The 23,596-nt window shown below is 32.8% G+C and overlaps 1 protein-coding gene and 1 long non-coding RNA gene across 14 annotated transcripts in view; one reads left to right on the top strand and one right to left on the bottom strand.

Annotated features, from left to right (window-relative positions):
• SK (small conductance calcium-activated potassium channel) overlaps positions 1–23,596 on the top strand; it is a 167,822-nt gene that overhangs the window by 106,151 nt on the left and 38,075 nt on the right. The window lies entirely within an intron of this gene.
• LOC135309854 (uncharacterized) lies at positions 19,125–21,997 on the bottom strand. The gene is made up of 2 exons (XR_010370084.1): positions 21,816–21,997; positions 19,125–19,279 (listed from the first exon to the last, which is right to left on the bottom strand). It is a non-coding gene; the product is annotated as an uncharacterized LOC135309854 (long non-coding RNA).

The following is a 23,596-nucleotide window of genomic DNA, read 5'->3' as shown; positions in this document are numbered from 1 at the left end:
TGTTTGTCGAAGGCGAGCAATCTATTAAGCCTATCACACTATGAGAAAAGTTTAGGATACCAAAAGGAAATATACAATTTAGTATACTATTTGTTTGTGATTGATATTTAGGGTGGGTAGCTCCAGTTCACTTTGACGTTAATTTGACCCAACGCGCCGTCGTTGTTTACGCGCGTTTTACGCGCAGGTTAAAGTTAACATCAAAATTTACTGACGCAACCGTATAGTAATGTAGTAATTATTATTTCTCGTTTATTGTATGTGTTATATAATTGATATAAGAAAAAGGTATAAATTTGATGAGTTTGATACCAACATTTGATCATCTGACCACTTTCTTGGTTTCTTCCTTAGCCCGCCTTAAAGTATAGCTCCCATCTTCTTACTCACCACGTTACAATATTAGCTTTATGTTTTCATTATATTTTTTTTACATCAAACTTTTCTTCGCCCTGGAACGATATAAAATCATAAATAAAAAAAGATGTAAATGAATTTTATTTCCCATTCACAAAGCACAAAGGGGGTTATTATTCATACCATAAATCACCACTAGTATAAGCACTATAAAATGCAAAACTTGGCATCGACAAAGGGTTTAAGTATGTTTCTGTAATAAAGACAACCGTATTTCAAATTTTATAGATATAACTAGCTTTGACAATAGTGTGAAATGAAACAAAAATAATCATGCCCCAGTGATAAATAATGAAAAGGAGGCAACTGACATTTTCTTTTGAGAATTATTTTTATACATTTAAGTTTAATATGTATTCCATATAGACAATAACTAATTGGCACAGACGACCAGATGTCAAATTATTCTGCATGTGTCTGTGCGCCTTGGTAATTAGGCGAATCCGCAATTAATTTGTGTTAGTTGATGTGCGTTGACCAATGTCAGATACGTCTTTTATACTATGATGGCAGCATATTCGTATTTGATAATGTAGCGTGTTTTGTTCACAAGTAAACGACTGGTCGTAGTGCGTGTGACCTCACGCTGAATATTTGAAGATGCGCCATGTTTGGACATAAGCTATGATAGCTAACAGCCTTACTTCATTTGTCTTTTCCCTAAACCTACACAAAACGAGGTTGCGAATGTAATACGCGTTGCAATTTCAATTTCAAATAACTAGCTTCTAACCGTGACTTCGCCCATATGTATTGCCTACTGATCAGTAAATTTTCGAGATGAAAAGTACCTTATAATCTTATCTGTACTTTTATGCGTATATTTGTGAAATTTCAAGAAGTTTGAGTATAAAGCGTAATAATAGGTAAAAGCACTTTTTTAATTTATGAAATTAATTAGGATACCCATCTGAACTATAATTATAAATACTATAGACGAAAGTGCCTAATTTTATTGGTTTTATAAACTAATTCCATAGTTTGCTAGAATATTCAATCGGAAGCAATACGTTTTCTATAATACTGTTTGATAAAATCTACCGCTCACACACAAATTGAACATTAGTTTAATTCTATCGACATTAGCTATCACTACATGAATAAGAGTTGGTTGCACCAGTCAACTATGATATTAACTTTAACTTGAGCAGAAAAACGCCATTTTGTCTAAACAACAGCGGCGCGCAGGTTAAAGCTAATGTCAAAGTTAAAGTGCAACTCACCCTAAAAATATCAGATACGTTTCTTTATTTTACAGCGGTGTTAACACTTCATCGCTTTTAAAGCGCTACAGCGGATAGATGCTCTAAAAAGAATATCGAGAGGGATTCGTATGCCTTCAGTCTAACAATCTGTATTCGCTTTTATGTCGTATTCGTTCGAATGCTTCTTGCCTGCTGCATTTTATTTCTCACGATATTCGATACCTGCACGGCTTATCGAATATAGCTCCGGTTATTCGATTTCTAAATCTTATTTGTCTTTTTTATGCAAAATGCAATCTTGCACGCTATATTAAAATGGAGAAACATTGTTAATTTAATCATATACAACATTTTTATAAAGAATTAGATTTCAAAAAGTTTCATTCAGTTTATTGATTTTGCATGGCCACGGAAATTTAAATATCGACTTAATTTTCACCGTTTTAATGTTAACGACAATGTTAAAACACGACAGCAACTATTATATATTTTTCCAAAATTTTCCAAATCGTGGAAAGAAAAGGTTCAATAATCCGTTGCTAATAATATAAAAAAATTTATATATTAACTTAAATACGTTCCATCCGTTGAATCCGTTGAAGTTTACACATCACAAACTTTTTCAGCTGAACCTAAAACTTTTAGGTTGATCATTTCATACCCTTTTCACGCCTAGACCAAACATTGTAGTTACACTAATTCTGCTTTTAATAACCCTTCGTTCCGGACAAAACGCCATTTAATTAAGCCGGAAGTTTCGAGGACATCCGCTCCTCATTTGTTTTTGACGGGGAAATCCCTTGTGATTCCGAACATAAAGGCCCTTATGACAAACAGTATCGCGTGTATCCAGAGCGAGAATTTAAATTTTTTAAACGAACGTTTCATAAAATTCTTTTGCCTCTTTGTTTGACTCGAGTCTGTTGAATCTTTTGTGAAGTCGGTTAAAAATAAACAATCGTATATTTTTGGGGGTTTAGCTCTTGCAAAGTTCACTGTTATTGAGCATGTTTCTGACAAATATTTAATTATTTTGCTAAATAATTGATAGTTAGTAATAAATATTTCTAGGGTTAATCGAAATGTTTATCAACTACGATTGAATATCTACTTTATTGTAAACAGGTTGTTGTTTTTTCATTGATTATAACGCAGAATGCATGAATATACTCAATTATCATGACCTGATTGTAACGTTGTATCGAGACTAATAAATGATTTGAAGTTTTTAAAATGCAATTGTACAATTTTTCATGTCTTCTCATTATAGCGGAACACATGCCAGCAGCTTCCACAGGCACTTGCATGTCATTCTATAATACATATTTAAAAAGTCATGTCAAAGTCCAGCTACCGGCATGCCAGCTACTTGCCCGTGTTTTACTCTGTCCATTAATTGAATATATTTAAAAAATAATAGCAGCAAAACATGAAAAAATTACGGTACCAAAATATCTCTGAAGGTTTTATTATCCGGTACCTACTATATTAGTGAATAGAAAAGTAAAGTACATTATGCATTGTGTAGTCTATAGACAGAAAATTCCCGGAATACTTGAGTCTCGCAATATGTCATCAATTTTGTTGGGAGATGACAAATTATAAGCCGAAAAAATGAGGGAGAATCTCAACAGAAAAATTCTGTTGTAACATCATTTTTCTAGTTCATTTCATCGGCTAGATAATTTGTGGAGCGGTTGGAATTTGTCGCGTTCGACGATTTTAAAAATGACTTCAAATTAATTAAGACATTTTTGCGAATAAACTGGTAATTCAATTTTTATATTTTGTAATTTATTATATTTAGATTTTTAGTTTTTTAAGCTTACTATTTATTTCCTTTAACTAATTGAACTGAAAATTTGTACGTTTAGTTTAACTGAAAATGCATGACGATAATAAAAGTTTGTATCAAAAATTAAACTAAACAGGGTTATTGAAATAGAAATTCTCAGAAAAATTGCCTTCTCATCGTAAGTCGTAAAATATTCGAAGATTGACTACTACTTCCCTTTATTGCTTTTTATGATATACGATCATGAAATATTTCGCACATTTTACGATTTTTCTTTGTCAGCGGTCAATTTTTTCCACTATATTTTTCAGTAAAATTTATGATGAAAAATCAAGCTTCAGCTGATTTTGTTATTACCACAGAGACAAAATGTAGAACTGTGGTTTTTTATATATTAATTGTATATATGTGTAATTGTAATATATTAAAAAGTAAATAATTGCAAAAGTGAAAAACTAAATCCGCGCAGTCATGACATTAATAAAATCTAATATGATTAAATAGGTAGATAATTTTTAAAATACCTTAACAAAACTTGTTTCACACTTTATGAGGTTCTTATAGTGGACTTGGAAAGTAATAAAAACCTTTCCTTTGAGTTCCCCTTCAGGTCCAGACTCTTCAACTTGTTTGCTTGACTCTCGGAGTCTCATTACCTGCTTCATTAAAGCGAGTGTACTTTTGAATAAGCGTTAGTACTTTCCAGCTAAAGTTTCACTGCACTGGATATTTTCTCATGAATAATGTTTAAGTCATAATTAGGTCGATCTGTTATTCAGGAGAAATGACATATCAAATTATTCAATTTGATAAACTTACTGATTGATTCGTTTTTTCCATGTCAAATACAGATAATCAAAAATAACTAATCCAGATATCCAATCCAAATATCCAATAATTAAGATTTTTTTTATTGTTAAGAGGAATAATGTTCAGCATCATACAATCATTTTCATTTGGTCACAATCACTCCATCAAGTCGTTACCACATCATATCAGGCTGTTAGGAGCATGCTGCCCACATCATATCGTAGGAAACCACCCCAGTTATGGACCCATAAACTGTTGCAAACTTGCAGGGCGTTTAGACTGTCATTTGCGATGTTGAATGTTTAGGTCGTTCTAGGTCGGGTCGGACTAAACCTTTTTACGACTGAATATATATAATATTCATTCTATCATATATGACTATCGACATTTAAAAAAAAATAGTTAGAAAACGTTGGACAATGTATTATTAAAAATGTATTTATTTTTAATAAACTGCTTGCTTATTTTATCATTACTCTACTTTTGTAGTGTAAATGTAAATGTAGAGGTATAATCTAAGGTTGGGTTGCACCAGGCAGCTTTGACGCTAACTTTAATCTGCGCGCAGCTGACCTTTAGATAAAATTGTTAATTGCGTACCTATTTTGCGTTTTTCTGCGCAGGTTAAAGTTAACATCAAAGTTGACTGGTAGAACCCAGTTAGTTAGTTATTTGTTATAAAATATAGTATCGTTGAGTTAGTATCCCATAACACAAGTCTCGAACTGACTTTGGGGCTAGCTTAATCTGTGCGATTTGTCCTAATATAGGTATTTACCTCTATATGTTCTTTTACATTCAAAACGTTTACCGTTTGTGAGTTTATATGTTTGAGGCGGGTAATATTATACATACATACATACATATTACAGTTCATATATTATATATTTATCTTAAAATACCTAGGTAAAAGAAATGATATACCTAAGTATGTAATTATTTCTTGTACCTAGGTATTACAAAAATGTTTTAGTTTTAATTACTTGTACTGGACAGTCCCGACATAAAATTACCAAAAATGTTGACAGTGTACTTGACCCAAAAGAGTAGGTTCTTCATTTTATCAGAAAAAAAAATCAATAATTCACCATTAACTTGCGAAATTTTACGCTAATTACAACTCATTTGAATATTGAATTTCGTACTTGAAATGGTCGCTCGAAAAGGTAAATTTATAGCATCTTTATTACCAGTTACTGGAGCTTGATGGTTTTTTGGGGTCATTTACTTTTTTCAGATATCAAAGGCAATAATTATTTTATGATCAGAGACGAGAAAAATGAATAATATTGAACTTCTCGAAGTATCTTCGCAGAAGAATTCAACAAAGGAATTTTTTTCTTATTTTCTTTCTTTTCTTCGCTACAAGAAAACACTAAAACAAGCTAAAATATTGCTCGCCCAGCATGAGATTGAGGATAACCGTACCCTCTGTTACGTCTTCAGCGAGTGAATAACAAACATGGTTATTTATTTTGCCGTGTAAGCAAGCTGAAGCACACTCTTGTTCGTGTAGTATTTTTTTTTTATATGTTGAACTAGCTGCATATTGTTTTTTACTGGCTTGGAAGTTTTTGATCAAACTAATAATTTTAAATAAACGTACAACTTCATTTATATAAAAAAAACTTGACAGTTGAAAAACAACAACGGCAATCGCTATGGGTGAGTTGTCTCTTCAAATTTGACGCCGCGCAAAATGGTGTACTTTGCGTTTTTCTGCGCACGTTAAAGTTAACGTTAACGTTGACGGTGCAATCTACCGTAAGGGGATTGATGTTGAGAAAGCTGCCAGTTGTAAAACAACAACTGAATTTCCAAAGTCTTATTAGAGAGAGAGGTTGAAAAATTACATGAATTCATAATTAAGAATTGCTTGCACATTTAAATGAATGAAATTAAAACTCTAAAGTCTAATATACATTTTCATATATTTCACAAAAAAGAAAAACAAAACTTAACTCAAATCGTTAAGAAAATGAGGATAAATATTTAAATATTATGAAAAACTAGAATAAAGAAAACTATTTTAATAAAGTTGGAATAGATTATAAAGTATTTAAAATACTTTACGTATAAAGCACTTGACCTTACTAGTTTGACTTGAATAAGACTGAACGCATTCAATCTCTCGAAAAGGTCGAATGGGCCCTTCTTATCCCTTGAAAGGAACCTCCATGAATAATTTCAAGGTCTAAATGCGAACAAGAATTCAGTTGGACGTCATTATCGCTTATCTACATTGTTCGCACTAAATATGTTATCAGATGAGTCAAATATATTGGAACCTTTTACATAGCTGCGGCTACATTCTTGTATTTTTTATTTACTTGGTTCTTTTTAAGTTTGGGAAGGTAGATACCTACCTTCCCAAACTTAAAAAGAACATACGTTAAAAAAGAAAGTACGTGAGCATGAAAATTTGTTTCTGCAAGTTTTTATTTTTAGAAGTGAAAACTTCGGATCACTCACTAGTTCCACTGACAAATAGAACAAGTGAGATTTTTTTTATAAACCGAGAAAAAAGAGAATGATCTAAAACTTCTTTAGTGGCGTTATGCACTTTTTGTGATGGGTAAAAAATGTTAAATTCGCATCAGAATACGTGACTTGATCGAAAATTCGTAAGACGTCAAAAATGCACAACGAGGAGCGGAAACTTGAATATTAAATTCAAGTTTCCGCTCCTAGCGGCACTCCCGGAGTGCAACCGTATTTTTTTTCTTTTAGAGTCAGTTTATACCTATTAATTTTGCTGAATTAGTCGCTATAATAATTGGCTTGTCATTGTCCTTACATACACGTACTATATACGGACTTACATACGTACAGGAAGAGTTTGTAAAATGATGCAAAAATCGCATTTTATCTCTCTGTTTTGTCGTCATCAACACCAGCCTGGAATTAGTTCAAACCTCTCCAAACTGGCCTGGAGATCACCACATCTGGCCGGCTGATGGAAGATCAGTTAATTGATGACCCTGTTGTGTATCTCTAAGTTTTCATTTCACTTCTCTCTCTCTCTCTCTATCTCATCTAAGAGTTTTCCCAGTTACTTCTTCAACCATTGAGCGTCGGAACCCAGGGTCCACTTTCTTCTCTACTTCTCAGATTATCTTGAACCATTTGTGTTGAATTTTTTGTATACCTACATTTTATAAGTTTGATGATAATACATAAAGACTGTTCAAGAGAGTTAATTCGTGTCCCTAATGATTTAGTAATAATTTTGGGAGTAAATTACACTAAGTCCCTTTAAATTACACCCACAGTTATGATATTTATTACGAGCTCATGGAGTTAAGTGGAAAGAGTGGTACATTTTTCTTTATTTCTAATTAGAAAGTACAGATACGTCTTTTGAGGAAAATAGCACAACTTCACTAAATAACTTTCTGTTTTGTTGTGAACAGAGTGAACAGAACAGTCTAAAAAGTTGCAGTCATTTCGAGCACTCGCTTATAATTATACAAACGTAAGAAATAAGCAACTCGTTTAAGTTGGTTAAACGGAACATAAAAGGAGAAAGAACAACAAGGAAAGTTTAATTGGTAGCATAATAACTGCGTAATTTTAGTACTTTCGGCCACGAATGCTATTAAAGGCAATATATTCATGAATAAGTACTTGATTATGTAGTATTATGTAGCTAGTTTGACTCTCTATTTCCGTCTGATTTTCATAATTTTGTTGTTAAGATATCACAAGGTTTTATTATATAATATTTAGCTTAGTAGTCTTTCAAAAGTCTTGACATTACATAAGTTCTAAGGTCAGAACAATTCAGTCAAGTTCAGTGTTCGTTTTGCCCTTACAAATAATAGATAGACTGTTTTATCTCGAAAAGAGTAAGTATTTATATCTAGGTGTTTCCATACACTTGGAACCTATTTTGAAACATGAAATACACTTTACGAAAATTTATACTGAATAAATTGTAAAAGCACGCGTACATAAATCTGCTTTTGATGTTTATCCTATGTCGTATTTCGTCACGCCGCCGTACAATCTTATTTTGGATAAACAGCGTACAGTCAGCACGTCAAGGCACTCTACAAGGACCTTCTAGCGGTAATAATAGAGGCCATATTGGATTTACTATAGACTGTACTCCACAGATATCTGCCTCGTAAAATTATGTCTTTGTTTTGCTCGTCGCTAGTCTTTCTGCCGCGTTTCCGTCCTTCCGAATGGTTGCGGTGTACGAATTTATTTATGTCTTTCCGCTTCACTGAATTAGTCTAATTATACTTAGAATATATTTGTTTTGTTTTGCAGAGATTTGGAGTTTCAAGAATTTGTTTATACACGTGCATTTGTCGGGTTTATCATAGCTTATATGTGTATTAGGTTGTGGATTTTGCGTGATCTTTCTTTCCGCAAAAAAACTAGCATAAAATGGAACATAATAATGTTCCACTCTGTGCTAGTTTTTTTCCGGAGCTAAATGTGATGCCAGAAGTTAAACATAATATCTATGTTATTATACGAAAGTTTGTTTGGTTAATTATTACAAAAAACACGAATAACGAAATACGATGCGCAAGAGGCTAAACTGTAAACAAAATTATATTTTAGTTGACACGAACAGTGTGTTCGCTCTCACAGTTTTTAAACTGTGAGCTCAATCAACATATATTAGTGGTAGGATATTATAACACATAAGTCACATAATGCAATAATGGCAATGCAAAAACAGCATAATAGCACAAGGCACTCGCTTTTGTGTTACTAATGAGCATCTACCGCATTAGAGGAATCATAATCCTTTTCGACACTAGAGCCATAAAAACTTTGATTGAAAATAAATGACATGCGAAACGAGCTCTCATATTAAGTTTCACATTCTTAACCAAAGTAAACCCAAAATTATCATAATGTACGAAGATATTTCAAAAACGTGCCTAATTGAGCAGGAAAGGGGCTAAGTTTCCCACTTATTCAGTCCGACGTAATCCTTTCGGAAAATACTTTTTAGAAAGTATATCAGTCTTGCCAAGTTTTCTTCCGTCAAGTATGGCTTTATTCTTTAATAACATTTTTCTCAGTAGGAAATGCCACTTAGTATTTCACATCTCTTCAAAGCCTGGTTTTATTTAGATTCAATACTGCCTGACTGGCAATATGACACAATTTCTTTCGACTTTGTGAAAGAACTGCTTGGGAGAAATGTTAGTTTGAAATTGGATGTTCGATATCGTCGATATTGCTTACGGTTGCACCTTTCTACGAATAATACACGCTCTATTGTTATTTTGCATATTATTATTTATTTACAAAGCAGATCAAGTTTCTTTCTAATCTCATAATTCATAAGATTTTCGATCATTAGGATTAAAGTGAGTTGTTTACCATTGAAGTACTAGTTATGTAGGAACTTAGTTTATTTTGCGGCTACTCTCTCATTCACGCATATTCCCGATTGCAATCCAGTTGTTCCCGGAGCTCGGGGTACACTAAAGAATAAACTTTCACAATTGAATCGATTGTAATTGTATGACTAGCCGCCTGTCTTCAACCTTCTTTGAAAATACAACTATTGTCTATGAGCTGTCAAGGATTTATATCCTCTAGCTAGTCGCCTCATTACATATCCACGGGAGCATCAACCGCTGTACAACACGTCTCAAACGAGACAACTTTGTACAGAAAATATAAAACCAATTTCGTCGTAATGTCGAAAACTTATTCAAAGTTATAATGGCAGTGAGATATTATACTCACGAACAAGGAGGGAAGGACCAAATGGAATATAATTCTGGCTGCGGCTAATACAGAACCATTTCAAACTCCAATTAGGCACATATGAATGAACAATGTCCTCTAATGTTTTATTGTAATTAGACTGGCTTATTTTGTTAGCAAAAACTTTACAAAGTGGCCTTAATTTGTGGGAGACCGGTTCGGACATAGCCTTTATGTCTTCCTATCTTGTATTGTATGGGTCTAAATTTATTCTTTTAAACTGAAAAACGTTGATATAGTACGTGGCGTTTTTGTACATTATATGCGCCGAGCATTGGACGGTAGGTCGATGTCGATTGTAACTGTATACGAAAGCATTATTAAATGCGCTATAGTAGAGATTTTATTTAACTCTCGTTCAAACGAGGCATCCCTGTAAAATTGCGAATTCATGTAACGTGAGATTACGATGTCTCATAACGAAAGTTCCAATATACCTTTTTTTCGTCGGAAAATATTTCAACAGAAAATTGGCCGCTGGGTATGAATGTTGAGTTAATTAAATGAGCGTCATACATATTTCATTATATTTATTTTGTGCGAAAGCGGTTTGCAATTTAATTTCATCCTTTTATCACGTTTTTTTTATACGAGGTGACGTGTTTTGATTCAAAGCGAATAAACTTATATTGATCTAGTTTTCTTTGTTTGAATAATGTCGATATATATTGATCTAGTCATGATTGCATTTTCAATTTCTTAATATTCATTATTATATTTTATATTATTTATGTATAATCATAGGTATCTATTATATATAAGGTATATAGCCGTCTGCCTGTCTATAGTAACATGGTAATAAGAATAATTGTATTCTTATTACCATGTTACTAAAGCACTAAATACATTACGTTAAGAGCACTATATACATCACATTTAAATCATTCGCGCTAGCTAGCGATGAAGCAGTGGTGGTTTAATGGTTAAGACGCCCGCCTGTGGATCGAAAGGTCCCAGCTTCGAATCCTGCTCGTGCCACACGAGTTTGTATACCAATCTGACTCATGTATAGTAGTTTTTATCGATCATCACTTGCTTCTGGTGATGATGAAAACATCGTGAGGAAACCTGTACACTGGTTGATTCTTATTATATAACTTGTGTGTGAAATGGAGAAGGCAATGGCAAACCACTCCAATAATAATGGCAAGAAAGTTGTTGTGTGTGTTTCATTCCAAGTAATAACCACGACCCTTCAGCCATGAGGAATACGACTATGAAGAAGAAGCTAGTGATAAGTACTCGAAAACACTGCATCTAAATAATTATGATAGAATTGCCTTGCCCAATGAAATTATAATAATAAAGCACTGTGTCATAGACACCTATCAATATCTGAATTCCTAACACTATACTCTCTCTCTGCGTACCTACGGCAATCCCGAAAACACTACACCAGTGGCTTGGCTACGAATTTTGTTCTTCCTAATATATATTGTTAACATTACCTAATACATATTACAAACGGAAAGTTGGGTATGTGCCGCACAGATTCTTAATAAACCAAAACAAGTCAACAGATAAATCTTCTATTTATGTACCATTCTGTTAACAGATCTGTATTCAGCTTTGGTTTTCCCAACAGAGTACGGTTTACCCTAAAAATTTGTATGTATATTTAAAGGTCAGGCCGCCATTTCTCATACTTATGCCTATTGTTGCAAGAGTCCATTGAATATGTATGAAATGAGTTTTGCGCCCGTTACGATGTTGTATGAAACATATAGTGGATGTAAGGCGAAGCATGAAAGCTTCACTTTTACATTGTTCAGATTGTGCACATTTCGTAATGTATGATATGTATTACCTATGCGATCCGAAAACTAATATTTTTTCGTATACCCGTATCAAATTTACTCTAAATTTAACAAACATTCTTGCATATTGCATCTTGCACGATTTTCTGTGTATGAAGAAACTATGTTAAACAGTGGAAAAAGAATTGGAAAAATTGATCAAATTAACTTCCATTGAGAAGCAATCGGCCCCCAGAAGCTACAATGAATAGATATGTTTTTACTTTCCGACAACGTCTTCTAAAAGGAATTCTATTCTTACGTGTACCTTAGCGATTCACTTTCACATGTAATGAGGCCCGAAAATTCTAGACCTGAAAGAGGGTTAAGACGTGTAATTCTTACAGCTCCAATTTCACGCAAGATCGATTATCATTGGAAGTAAAACGAGAGGGTAGTAGCCAGTTTGACCCCGGGTATTCCCTTTTTGCCGCCTCGAAGGGCCAAGATAAAACCCTCCGCGCCCGAGTTTTATTTATTTTTATGAGCGGCCATTTGTTAAGGCACAACTGATTCGTCGACCCACCCTTAAGTTACATACAGCTGCAGACAACGCCGCTATATTTTACGAGCGGTTTTTTGTTCTCTTCAAATTATTGTGAATTGAGTGATTGCGAAATATAAAATGTGGATTTTTTTCATTTTAATTTTTGTAATATTTTTGTGTGACAAAATGTTGATAGGTGCTGTTTGTACAATACCTCATAAACAGATGCCATTTTTTCGGTTTACAGAATGAATTTTTTTTTAAATAAATAACATTTTTCAAAGTAAGGGAAATGTTTGGACAAAAAAGTGTATTCATCTAGCCAGCTAATTGATGGACTAAGCAAACATTAAACGTTTATATTTTTTTAATTGAATATTAATTATAATTTAGCGAAACTATTCTTAGTATAATGTCCTTATTTTTTGCGTTTGGTAAGCGTGGTACGTTCGCGCCTTAGCCCTTTCTATGTGAACGCTACCATAACTTTGCTTAACAGCAATACCGAAGCATTTATCAAGCTAATCCCGCCATCCGTGTGTAACAAATTTCTTTAAAGGAATTTACAGCGCACGAGTCGACGAGAGTGATAAAGATTTCACTGAAAGGCGGAAACTGTCGGAAAAGGTGTCTCGAATAGAAACTTACCGACGTTACCGTCTTTATTTCTTTTATAAGCAACCAATTTACTTCCAAATCTGCTGAGTATCTATTAATAGTATTTAAAGAAGGAGCTATAACAGTCTTCTCTTTGATTTACTTCTTTTACTTTCCATTCAAAGGTTGGCTAGAAGTATTTGTTTTTGCGATAATGCTTCAGCCCTCATTTTGTGTTACCTAGCCATGAGTCTTAAGCGGTGGTGGTGTAAAGGTTAAGACGCCTGTAGGTCGAAAGATCCTAGGTTAGAATTCTACTCGTGCTGCATGAGTTTGTATACCAATCTGACTCATGTATAATAGTTTTCATAGACCACTAGACGGACATGGAAGGAAAGCTGAGGAAACTTGCGCACTGGTTGATTATTACTTGTGTGTAAAATGGAGTAGACAATGGCAAACCATTCCATTTATAGTGCCATGAAAGTTGTTGCGTGTGTTTATGTACCTAGCTATAACTTACGTGTCTTTCATAAATGGTACAATAAAAAGATCGTTCATGTATCAATAATTTACGTAGTAGTGTTTAATATCCACTAATAATTCAGTCGTTTGCCGATATTGTGAATAAAAGAAACATATTATAATATTTAGAAAAAATCTTAACTATCTCACGACATGACGAATCAGACATTTCATCGAAATAATAAAATTTATTTAATGGAAGTTGTATGGCAGTGATGATACTGTTTCAGGGTTAGAAAGCATTTATGTTACATATCATTGTTATCAATATAAAAAATTGCGTTGCCAAAATAAGAATTTGAATGTTGAGACAAAATTGATAGTCACAGAAAGATAAAACATGTTTTTGTATCTTGTTTTCACTCTAATTTTGTTTTATAGCACCGACAAGCACTACTTAATTACTTAGGTAATATTCTTTATGACGCCATTTAAGATAAGTATATGAGAAACCAGCTTCTTATCACATCAAAAACGTTGCCAGAACGTTCTTATTTAGTTAATGGTTTTGTTTTTTGGGAGGTAGTGTTTTTATTGGGTTAGTTACTAAATAATATCTATTTTGTCGAGAAATAAATAAATTCGACTTAGTTCGCATGAAATACGAGATGGCATATTTTAGCATTACACAATTTTATTTTAATAGGTAGACAAGATACTATTCAGTCTCTCTCAACCTAGTCTATTAGGTTACATTCGCAGCTGTGACGCCCGAAGTCTATAAAATTATATAGTTCATTGCAATCAAAAATTGAATAGATAAGTACCCTATCGACCGAAGTAATATTTGATGGTGTCACAACGGCTGAGAGGCTGCATGTTTAGAGCACTATTAGACCACATTTGGTATAATAAGCCAAATAATATCTTCTTGGCCACATGGTGGGGACTATAACCGTTTGGGGTCTTATTGGAATAAGAAATGGTTATCGTAGATATTTTGCATTTGGACGATCATTTAGACTGTTGTATGGTTTGTTTGTTTTAGTATTTTTTGTTATCAAATTTCAATGCGTACTTTTGACTGGAAAGTGGTGTTGTACTATGTTTTATGTAATACAATTTTTAATTAAATTCCAAACTTTATTACCAATTTATTACATACTTTGTTTAGGTATTTTGTACAAAAAAGTGAGCTATTTGCCTATACTTAAATTGTATTTCAATTAATAAAGTTTATTTACCTTTCGTTATTGATTTGCTTGAATTGAATGTTAATGTTGCCAACTTTGGCCGCACGAAAAAATAATGAAAAAAGAATACAAGGGAATGTTGCAAAAAAAATGCCTTGTTTGATATATGAGATTGTATAGTAGATATACAAGGCACGTCGACGCCGTAAAACTCGGTGCAAGTACGTACTCTAAATTCTGAGCGTTTATCACCTGACTTGACATTATGTACAAAAAGTATTATTGCCATGTGGAATAACTGTAGTGAGAAATTTCTTGAGTTTTAATGGCCAGCCTCTGCTGTGTTATCTGAAAGTAACTTCAACGAATGACTGGGGCGACCAAATCCTAAGAATTTAGTAATTTTAAAACAAATTAATTTCTATTAGTTGTTCGAAACTTTGCTTCAGTCGCGCACATCACAATAGAACTTCAGTCGAGTTTGGTAGTCAGAGTAAAATTTAAAGATCGGATTATTCAATTTATAATGTTATGCAAGCTATATGAAAAAACTGTAAAGGTCGACGTAGCGACCAACTGCAAGTTGACTTCGATACTTAACTGTTAACTTTAGCATATCGACACTGATAATATCAAGCCAGCACTTTCCTTTAAGAAATGTGTAGAAGCGTAGGGATGGTTGATTTACTAAAAGAAATTGAATCAATATATTGTAATTATGGACAAGTCAGCCCCTCTTCGATTGCTGCGCCCGTAAGGATCTTTAAATATATATAAGAAAGATTTGTTACTTACCTACATTAAGAATGCAAATAAAGAATTGAGTATTGGGTAACCACTAACAAGATCGCTCGTTGACAACAGCACAATATGAGAAACCAGAGTAAGAAAGGTCAGAGACCGAAAATAATATGCTTGGAGACCAACCCTTAGAAATATGTAAACTACTCTTGAAAGGGATCATATCAAAAACACGTCACATAAATTGGACACTGATTTTGTTGAAAATATAAAAAATATATATTTTTTTTTCTTGTATGCATGACATAATATTCTAATGTAGTTTTGTTAAGTTTAAACACAATTGAAAATTTGAATTTTTCAATACAATTTCGAATGCATGATATATTTATGTCATAGATTGATAAAGTGGCAAATCTTTGTCTTTTTTATTTGCTTTTATTTAACATGCAATGCTACTATGTACGTAATCTCACTATGTCATAGGGTCTCTGGTGGAATCTTGCAATTCAATTTTGAAGCAGCATCTTCAACCGTCTGAGCTGAAATTTTGTACACACATTTAGTTTGGATAACAATGCATTATTACGATAAGCATGACCTGACGGTGCACCCAGGAACGGCTTCAGATGTGGGAACTCCTCAACGGTTTTCTGCGCGGACATATTTTTTTCTCACACGCGCAATAAGATCTCGCGTGACAACAATAAAAGATTATATCCAAAATGTAATTTTTTAAAAAGCTTATTCCACTACAAAAGGCTGGGATAAATGTAGTAAGTCCATTTTGATTTAATGTTGGCTTTCTTCCCGCATGGAAACTAGGTTACATATGAACTAGCGATGCCGTAGCGAAGTTACACATATCTATACGACGTGATATTGTTAGTAGAATAAGTTGTATCGTAACACAATACGCCTATTATAAAACTGTGGGAGCACGTTGATTATGACATAGCATGTTATGGTAAATATTGATAGTAGATTAGATAAGAATATATTCAAATTTGGAGTACAGGTCAGAATAGAAAACAAAACATCAAACTAAAGCCGGACTAAAGCCGAATTTCAAGCTCCGGCAAGACCACGGACGTGTTGCACTAATATTTTTAGGTACAGATACAGTATCACGTTATTATCCCATACGGGATAGACATAATCAAGAATTGCTAAAGTTTAAAGCTATGTTTAGCTGGTTTACTTGTTAAATTGAGATTATAATACTGAAACCATCACTGAAAAAATTTCAAGTTTATAACTTTTTCTCTTGTTACGCGAGAGGAGAAGCAGATGGCACAATCTATGTTTCTCTTTCTTCAATGCATAGACAGTTATAGAGTAACATCGCTGTGGTTAAATAAAAATCAAGTATGACAAAAGTTCAATGAACTTTAGTGATCGTAACTACCATATATTTCATTCTCATCCCGGAGAGTTATACCTAGCCAATTTATGCTCGCAGAGATTTGACTCACGTGCCATACAAGGTAAGTGCATCGTGTGGTGATTCTATGCAAATTGAAATCCCCGCCGAGACCTAACTTGTTAGGTGGGGTGGCATTATTTTATGCAGTCTTGTCTGTCAGTTGACATGTTCAAGTAGGGTAGGTATATACCTAATAATATTCTGTCTGAATAGTGTGTTTGATTCTATTTACTAGGTCACTTGACAAGATCAAAGAATTGTAAAAAATATGTATTATGTAGATATAATATACATAATTAGGATCATTCTAACAATGTAGCTGAATCTGTAAATCTTCAAATACGAAGTTTGAAAAGTTCTTTTTTTTTTAAATATGAAATTATAATAGTCCTCAAAACAAAAAAATGTTATCTAGCCTATTTTATAGTTCACTTTTGCAACAGTGCAAATAAATTATTACAAAAATCTGTTTAGTATTTCTCTTTACGTAAACCAATAATCAAATTCCACTATATATCCACGCAGCTTCGAGAACTAAATGAAAAAAAAAAATGTATTACACAAAATTAGTTAATCAGTTGTTAATGAAGACATACAAAGAGCTTTATTAATAGACTAAACAAATCCATGGTCTTAACATTTCTCCTAACGTATTAAGGTGCCAAATATAATTTCCAATGCAGCATGGAGCGGAATCGATGGGCGAGAAAATTTTCCATCTCGCTTACCCCGCTTATTTGAAATTAGAACGACTGTTCGCTGCCAGTCCGTTACACTCCTACATATCGCTTTCATATTGAATGTCATAAATCCTTTACTAATATTGTCAATGGATATTTCTTTTTGTCTTTGGATAAAATATGATCGTGAAGAATTATGACACGTAATTTTTATAATCATTGAAAGCTGAATAAAACAGTTTTTGTTTAACTCTCTCTCTCTATCTCATCGGGGATGCATTTAAGGCAAACTTATATTTTTTTCGATAGATTTGGCCCTGGCTTTACGACCGGTTGTGGCGTTATGCCTCATTGGAAATGCTGGTATTACCTTATCTTATTATATACCTACTGATTTTCGTTAAAATATTTTATAAATCATTTTGTTTATTTAAAAATATAATCTTTTCTCCACACCACAGGTATTGATGCATTTTTTATATTTTGACGTAGTATAAAATATTTACAAATAAATCTTTAACTAACCATAAAATTTCGTCGATTCCATTTATTGCTAACTTTACAAAAGACACACATACAATTTTAAAGCACTGAAAAATGTAACAGCTCTTCGCCAATAATCCAATTTATATTTCTGTGCCCATCGCGGTGTTAAATTCGCTTGTCGTCGATGATTCCCCGCAAAGCGGAAGAAAAGAGATAAATTAGTTTATGTGAAATTAAATGGCTTTTAGCGACCCGCCGAGTTTTATCGAAGTTGATCGTAATTTAGGAGTTTAATTTTGAAGAACTTTCAACGCTCATTACGACAGTCAATGTAATAAAACAATTTATTCAGGAATTAAATTTTCACACGCAGTTTTTCACGTCAATTTTAAATTATATATTTTTTCTTAAAATGACAAACTACCTACTAACTTTTTCGGATAAAAAGTATGCTCTACTTAAAAAGTAATACTCACTTAAATGAATCTCATTCAGGCTTTTTGAGAATATTAGTCGAGTTGTAAATGTTGTAAAACTAAAAAATAAGACGTTCGAGTAATTCACCTAAATAGTAGATCAAAATACAGATAAAATAATATGAATAAATTAATAGTTAATATCTCCATTTCCTACTCTTGCATTTGTAAATCAAATAGAGTACAGCCATTGTATGAACAATGGCTCTCAGTGGCGTGCTTAGCTACATTATAAATTTAACCTAGATACCTAAACCCTTTTATATCTATTTTAATATGTAGAATTACTCATTCTGAGATCTTCTTCATAGTCGTATTCCTCATGGCTGAGGGTCGTGGTCATTATGTGGACTGAAATACACATAACAACTTTTCCTTCACGTGAGATTGTTATACAAACTCATGTGGCACGAGTAGGATTCGAACCTGGGACCTTTCGATCTACAGGCGGGCGATTCTTTCATTCTGAGGTGTTTTTATATATAGCTATTAAATAACAAAATAGGTACAAAAAAGTACCTATAATAAGCTAGCGGCCCGCCTCGGCACCGCTCGGGTACAATATTATTTGACATATAAACCTTTCTACAATGTTGTGTAGATCTGTCTTAATACAAATAACAATGTTGTGTAGTTTTAAAGATCTAAGCATACATAGGAACAAACATACAGCGGGAATAGACTTTGTTTTATACATTACATAATGATATAATGACACATAAATTAATAGAAAATCTTATTGTAGTTAAATATAAAAAGCTTTCAACTCCCACATGTGTTTATGCTTTAGAAAAAAAAAATCATATAAATGCAAAAATATATTTGGTATGAGGTATATTGTGACCATTGCTTCGTCCTTGTAAAACAATAGAAGACTTGTCAATTATTTTCGTCCCTTTTCATAATATGATGCTTGAGTTGTGATGGAGCTCAAATTGACACCAGCAGATGTTGTGTCGACTAGATAAAATGTCAAAAGATAATTTAGAATAAGTTCTACCTTTTTGAATAATAATGGCAGTCATAAATACATAAATACACATTTATAAGGTACATTATTATTCAAAAAGGACACACATGATAAACATAATTGGGATAGCAACAATAAAATTAATATTATAAATCACACATTTTTTTTTATTTGTATACCTACTGAAATTTAAAAGTATTATGTGTGATTTTGTTATAGTATATTTATTTATCTTGATTTAATTTCCAAAATACACTAAAATATAATATAGTTTAGCATTAAATATACTTCTTCGTAATTATAAAACTATATCTAATATAAAAATATTAATATTTAAATGGTATTTTTATTTCACATTAAATTAAGTGGCCAAATATGTAATCACCAAGTGTTGTACAGCCAACCAGAGATATTTCGAGTAGACAAAAGGACTATTTCACCGAGTTTGTAGATCTGTGTTCGTCATATGACGGCAATTTCTGAACTACAAGTTTTATATCCAGCCATTAACTGCTGAAAATCGCAGTGGGAACTGTCCGGCTCTCGGGTTTATTTACCGGGTGAAATAAATCAGCAGACCACAATCCACAATCCGTCGGCCAGCGAATAAGCAATTAAATGTTTCGATTCGGTTCGCAAATTGTGTTTCCTTCGAAACATCACGGAAAATGGAATATTATTTTTTTAAATTTCCTATTCTAATAAAGTGATAAACGCGAGAAATAAACATTATTAATAAAAATACGAGTCATTCACGTATGTGATTATAGTGTCGCGATAGTCGAATGTAGTTAACCCATTTCAAGACGACTCTAATAATGTATTAAGTAACTAGACTAATTAAATCCGAAAGAACACACAAGGATTTATGACTAGATTAGGACTAGACTTTCGGTGAAAGAAAATATCGCGATGAAACAGATTAATATAATATTTTGTTTGTTTGACGACCTCGGTGGCGAAGTGGTAAAGTGCTTGCCTCTGAACCGAGAGGTCCCGGGTTCGATCCCCGGTCGGGTCATGATGGAAAATGATCTTTTTCTGATTGGCCCGGGTCTTGGATGTTTATCTATATATGTATTTGTTATAAAATATAGTATCGTTGAGTTAGTATCCCGTAACACAAGTCTCGAACTTACTTTGGGGCTAGCTCAATCGGTGTGATTTGTCTTAATATATTTATTTATTTATTTATTTATTTGTTGTAGTTTTAGTTGATATATCAAATTGTGTGTAAAATGGAGAACGCATTGACAAATCACCTTTGATCTGGCCAAGAAAGTCCACCACTTTAATCCATAAGGAATAGAATTATTTATAAAAAAAATTGCTAACACAAAACAGACTGAATATTGAATAAATTTGAATCTGATATTTTATACCACTATCACTAAATGCGAAATAAAAATAATTACTTGTAAATGTTAATATTTGTTGTACAATAATTACAGTCAATACAGTAACATTTTGTTGTACAATCAAGTTAATGTTAAAATGCATTGCGCTGTACAATCAGTGTTAAGTGTTAAAATAATTTCAGGTCATCACGCTCAGCGTATTGTGTTAAACGAAGCCGCAAATTTTAACGAACAACTTTTGTGTTGCTTTCTTTATCCCTAGTGTAAATAAACTAGGTTTCTCTAAAAGATCCCTTTTGTAGAAAAGTAAACATTAACTTTATTAATAGTTTTAGACCTCATCCATACCATTAGACTCAGTACATACGGCGAAAACTGGAACGTAACTGACATTTCTAGTTACTTTTCAACCATAATTTCCTTTGAGAGACACACCAAGCATCCAATTCGAAATATCATTATAAAATTACTTGGACTGTTTTTTTTTGTCAAAAATCTTAGGAGCGCCTTATATAAGCAAGTTCCAATAGACCGATAGTCACGACCACTCCATCAAGAGTGAACCATTCGAAGAACAGAGGGTATACATATTTTACAAAAGCCCACTTGCTTTCTCACAAAACAATAGGCACACGATTTCTCTCGTCTCGACTACACAAACAGACTGATGCAATAGAAATTATTGAGTATATTACACTTAATATTAGTCCGGCATGAGAAAGTTGGTTGCCGGCGGCGGTTGCAGAGAACTAATACAAAATCATAAACTATCTGCTTGTTGCCCCAGGCACGTGCGCGCGGGATGAAACCCACCTTCAACACTCACCCTAGCGAGATAAATGGAGATTGCAAGCTGGTTGTGTTTTATTACAAGTGAAATTGTCTTGTTTGTATGTAACATTCAACAGCAAATCAAACTAACTACAAAGACATTTCCCGCGCCGTTTCATAAATAGTTATCAAAACTAATGACTTTTTTTACTAATAAAAATTAATTGACGCCGTTTATAGACAAGTAGCCCAATATCTAAGCTTGGTTGATTTTTGTAAGTTGGTAACATAATAATTATTCGCATCGAGTCCACGTAGTGGGTCAAAATATTCATCATTAAAGGCAACTAGGATCCATTAAAATATTACATGTAATCTAAAAAAATACACGACGTACCTACTACATTGATGTCCTACAAACCCATGATCAATAAATCTGCATCAATAGAAATTCGCTCCAAAAATGGAAAATTTCAATGTGTATTTGTAGTATCCAATGGTTTTATCTCTTTTGGATTTGGTTTGATCAAAGTTGATATAACGTCAGTGATTTATTGTACTAACCGCGTTTGGGGCTTACTGCATTCAGTATAAATGGTTTCATTGATATTATTTTTATTTCCAGTATAAAACTGGTTTTTATGTCAGTGCTATGATGCAATACAGTTACTTACTCGTATATAATTGGTATGTCATAGTGAATCGATAACGTTATCAGTTAATAACATGTTATTTTTATTGTCAACTAGCTCTCTCTCTCAGTTATTTTTCCAGGATGAAAAGTACTCTATGTCCGAACTTAAACACTAAACTAAACTTAAACTTAAACACCGAAAACTACATATATGCAAAATTTAAAGAAGATTGCTTGAATAAATAAAGCGTGAAAAGGTAAAAAGCAAAATTAATGTGGCATTTATAATTTTTAAGTTGGGAAGTTTTTTCATTTAAATTTACATGCGAACATGTTTTAGACATTTTCACTAAAATTAAATATGTTAGTAAAAATTAATTTTATACAAGCATGATTTAAACACCAGAGGATTTAGCGCATACTTCAGCTGAGTGCATTGCATAGCGCTGTAGCTATAACTCTAGATGGTTATAACTCCCAGGCGATATTATATTACCTCCATTTTATGATACATGGTGATGGAAAAATGAACATAAATAAATAGTTGGATTTGCATTAATATGGGTTGAAATCAAGTTTTCATTATAGAAATGAGCGTTTTATAGATTCATAGATAAAAAAGAAATAATACCTAATGATTCTTATATTCTACCTGTGTACCAAATTTCATAATAATCGGTCCAATATATTTTGCGTGAAAGAGTAACAAACATACTGCACCATTCCCGTGGGAATATCGGAATAAAGAGAACTCTCTGTATTATTCCAGGTTTTGTTGTTGAATTAGTAACAAACATCCACACAAACTTTCGCATTTTTAATACTAATAGGATATATTCAGAAGGACGTTATTTAAATTTTAAGCCATGTTCTTCTTTATCTTTAAGCTGTATAAACAAAATGAAAAAAATATGTTGCTATTTTGGATTCACAGTTATATATTTTGACCATATAATAAAATATGTTTTTTTCATAAATTTTATTACAGCTGGGCTGGCTTATCTACAATGGAGGCATTTATGGAAATATAATTTTATTTCAGCAATAACAACCTACTTTAGTACCTATGAAATTTTGACATTCTCTTTTTAAAACTATAAGCAAATCTATGGATATTTATTTTTACTACAATATTTAAAAAATATTCAATTAAATTATTAACGAGATACAGGAGATCATATTTTCTCAAAATTTTGCGTGTTAAAAATATAATAAATTATTATCGTTGTCAAAAACATGGATTAAAATGAAAACATTACACATCGTGGCCACAACAATATTCAAGAAATCTGTACTCTGGACGTTAGCATATTTTAAAATTATTCGCTCACCATCTGGAAACAGCTGGCGGATAAAAGAAAATTGCAGTCAATATAACAGTCTAGGAATATTATCTAGGAAATTCACAAAGGGAGCGCACTGTGAAGCACTAAACCGTGATATGAATTTTAAAACATTATTCTTGTAGCCGAAAGTAAGCGTGAAAGATTTGGAAGATAAAAGAGATCAGAGCAAGCTATTTTCAGGTTATATTCTAGTAAAAT

Source organism: Plodia interpunctella, chromosome 15, assembly GCF_027563975.2.
Source record: "Plodia interpunctella isolate USDA-ARS_2022_Savannah chromosome 15, ilPloInte3.2, whole genome shotgun sequence".
Lineage (NCBI taxonomy): Eukaryota > Metazoa > Arthropoda > Insecta > Lepidoptera > Pyralidae > Plodia > Plodia interpunctella.
The sequence above is the reverse complement of the archived record's forward strand: the minus strand, read 5'-3'. Positions and strand labels throughout refer to the sequence as shown.